Source organism: Cryptomeria japonica, chromosome 9 (assembly GCF_030272615.1).
Source record: "Cryptomeria japonica chromosome 9, Sugi_1.0, whole genome shotgun sequence".
In the NCBI taxonomy this organism is placed as follows: domain Eukaryota; kingdom Viridiplantae; phylum Streptophyta; class Pinopsida; order Cupressales; family Cupressaceae; genus Cryptomeria; species Cryptomeria japonica.
The window spans coordinates 709843004-709847130 of NC_081413.1; positions in this window are offsets into that span (position 1 = coordinate 709843004).

Genomic DNA, 4127 nt, shown 5'->3' on the forward strand with positions numbered 1-4127 from the left:
GTAATTATGGCGAATCCTGTAAAAACAAATAAGAAGATAAAAGTGCTCTTACTCACCTTCATTTTGTTAATATTTTTCTAAACTTTTAGGACGAGGGCTTAGTTTTCGCTTGGCTATTATAGCTTTTTATTATTATATTAAACAAAGAAATTTACAAAAGAATATTAGTTTTTCTTAAACAATTTAAATAGAAGTTTCTTAGCTGACAGTGCTATAAATTGTTTACGTGTGGTTAAGAAACTTCTACAACACAGTCCTCAAATGTCAAAACAAACCGACGGATGTGGAAGAACAATGTTGCACATGCTTGCATTATCTTTCCTGGTTAATGGTTATATGAGGGAGCTTGATTGGATCGAGGGTCGTGACTTCACTGAGATTGCCAAATTACTTTTGGAAGAAGAGAATTCTTTGTGTTACATAGAGTACCGAAAAAAAATAAACCCCACTTCACATGGCAATGGAGACATCAAAGTATGGTCATAGTTGACATTCTGTTAAGATATGACACAGACTATATAAAAGGTGTTGATAATGACGACATAAAACCTCTTCATCTAGTTGTCATGAATGCAATACGCCTTGCCAGAAAATTCAATAACCATGAATTATACCTATTAAAAAATATGTTACTCTCCTTAATGTCAAAGGACTCGCTTAATCATTGCGACAATGCAGGACAAACTTTGTTAAAACATAGTAGAGGAGAATATTGAAAAGGACTCGTTACTTTACGAGAGTGTAAGTAATTTGATTGAATGGTATAGTATGTTTCTATTATTTTTGTATTAATATTTTGAATCATACTTTATGATCCACTTATTAGTATAATTCAAAATCTCAACGTGAAAACATGCATTCTTATTCATGCAGATCAAAACCATGCTTCTCAAGAATGGTGTGTTGCTGACTCCATAGATTGTGGAATATGCAAGAGGGAAGGAGCCATTAATTAGTAAATTAGGGACAAAAGCAAAATATATATCCATAAATTCAGTGTTATTGCAACAATGCCGTTTGCAACAGCCTTCACGTTACCATGAGGACTTGATGCCCATCAAAAAGCTCTACTAAAAAATACCCTTCTCTTCAAAGTGTTTCTGATATGTTATGTGATGTCATGGGAATGGGGACAAGGCAACAACAAAGTTCAATGTTAATAAGTTAGTTTCAACCATAAAACCAAAACAAAGAACTAAAAACCATTCCAAACATATCAAAAGAGATTTCAAAAATCATGAAAGAAGTTTAACAGAACAAAAGAAAGGAGAAGAGCCTCCCTAAGATGCTTCCATGATGCCTTTTGATGCTCCTCCCTTGTTTCTCCCCTCTCCAAGTCCCAAATGAGTGTAGCTCTCAGCTTTTAGCACTAGCCATGGATGCCATATGGAGATTCAAGATGTTTAAATACAATAAACAAATGCTATGCAAGTGTAGATAGTGATGCTATGAAAAAGCTCTATGCTAATACTAGTATAACAACAGTACTCTATGCTTCCTCCTTTGCTTGAGAAGAAGGGTTCTATTTATAGAAGAAATTGGGAAATGAAGGGTTAAGATTGAGCAATCTTAACAAGGGTTAGGATTGAAAGATATTCAATCCATGTGAGACTTTCAACCCAATCCCATGTTGACAAGTGTCACCATGAGGAGGCTTGAGAGGAGAGATAAGGAGCATTAAATGCTTGAGGGGACATGATGGTTACCCTAGGGGGTTGGGTTAGGGTTAGGTTAATGGATATTCCTTTTGTCCAAGGGATTAATGGATGTGCAAGGGTTAAATGGTTACCTTAGTCAAAGAAATAAATGCTTTGAAGAGACCCATGAGTCAAAAGGATGGTTAAGTTAGAGGAAAGTCTCTAACCAAAGGTAAAATGTGAGTTAACAATAAATGGTTATGTAAGAGCCTTTAATGGTTTGGAAGACTTTAGAAGTTAACCATTTGAAGACATAAAGCCTTTAATGGTTATTGAAGACTTTGGAGGTTTTTGAGAAGTGACTCCTTTTATTTAGGAATGTGACAATGATTAGGATAGGATTAGGCCAATTAGAAGGAGTTAGAAGAATCTAGAAGGGATTTAGGCATGCAAGTGGATTTTGTAGGAGAATGCAAGTGGGGGGAATTTTGAGATTTTCAATTAAAATAAAATCATTCATTTCAATTAAATGGTGTAATTTGCATTTGGATAGATATTTAAATAAATATTAATTTATTTAAATATGAATGTGAATTTTGGATTTTATTTAAATAAATCTTAATTTATTTACATGAGAAAAAGGAAGACAAAGCATTAAATGCTTGAAGTCTTTGAGGGAAACCATTAAAGGCTTAAGAAGACTCTAGAAAGAAGCCATTAAGTTTGAAGACTTTAAGGGAAACCATTAAAGGCCTAAGAAGACTTTAGAAGGAAGCCATTAAGTTTGAAGACTTTAAGGGAAACCATTAAAGGTTTCAAGTGGGTGAGGATAAATAGGATTTTAAATAAATTATTTATTTATTTAAAATAGTTGTGCAACTTGCATTTGTAGGAAAATATAAGTTGGTGGAGGATAAAGGTGATTTAAATAAATGTTAATTTATTTAAATGTGAGAGAAGATTTAATTAAACAAATATGATTTATTTATTTAATTAATGGTCTGAATTTGGTTAAGTGAATTAAATCAAATAAATCAAATAATTTATTTAATTAATAGGAGAAGAGGGTTAAGATGAATTAATTAAATATTAATTAAATTAATTATTGATTGATGGTTAAATAATCAAATAAATACTAAATATTCATTTAATTAAGTGGACAGATTTATGTGACTACATTATGCATTCTCGTTTTGTAGTTCAATTGCATCAGCTATCCTTGTCCAGTATGCTTGTACGGGTGAAAAGGAAAACTTAGTACCGAGTCGGTATAGATTCGACTTATTGTGGGCAGCAATGATATCATTTGGATTAACAGTACACCTGGTCATTGCATCGTCTTCATTGTTAGTGGGGATCGTATGGACTCCCCTTACCATACATGTTGTGTGTGTTCATTCATTCCAAATCCGATATTTTCCAGCTGCCATTGATCAAATTTTTTAGGGCATTCGCATTTCCATAGTTCGTTGATTATGTGGATATATTCTATAATAGGGGACATTTTGAATGCACTCTTGTGGGTGGTATAGTTTATGTTATGGTCCATGGGATTATAAAATTTCAAATGAGAGTCACGTGTATGATAAGAAGTATTAGGCAAAGAAGAGAAGAACATTAAAGATAAATTAGTGGTCAACATTTTATGTTCACAAATTTATCTTTTAATGTGAACAATTTGTCTCATTTTTATCAAGATTTGTTTGGCATTCATTTTTTTTTCAATTAGCAAAAGAGGAGACAAATGATGTGAAACATGGTTTTATTTTGAAATAAAATATTTATCACAATAGAAGAGAGGCAGTTTCATTAGAGAACTCTCTCTAGTATTTTTTTCTTTTTTTTAATATGTCAGTAATATATAAACTAGCATTGGGTTGATTCATATAGTACACCAGTTAAAATACCTGTTTGGTGAAACTGTCACCAAGGTTCAAATCCTTGTTGGATCGTTATGCTCGTAGATTTGAACAACATTAGTGTTCGACACCTTAAAAAATATTATATAATATATATGACATAATATAAATATTAGATATAATAAAGAAGAAAAGTTCATGTTTACAATATATGGTTAGAACCATAGAGAGAAAATGGCCCAGGATTGTATAATGTTGAAATAAGGATTCACTAGTTTAATGATATAATTAAGGAATCAAACTTATTTCCAATCAAAATACACTAAAGGGGAGAATGAGATCAATAGGTTCAACCTCAAATTTGTGAATGAGAGGGTTGAACATAGATTGGATTTCACTCTCTCTTTTGGTTGAATTCAAAATGAGAAATTGAATGTGAGAACTAGGGTTGATGAAGGAAAATTGACACTAATCAATAGATACAAATAGTTTTAGAGAAGATATGCAAAATTGAAGCATATATATGGAAATAGGAAGCAAAGAGGAACTTGTGGCCAAAATATAGACCAAAAAATATGGGGCAGTGATACTAGGTGTCCTTGTCCAATATTGTTAGATGCAAACAAATCAT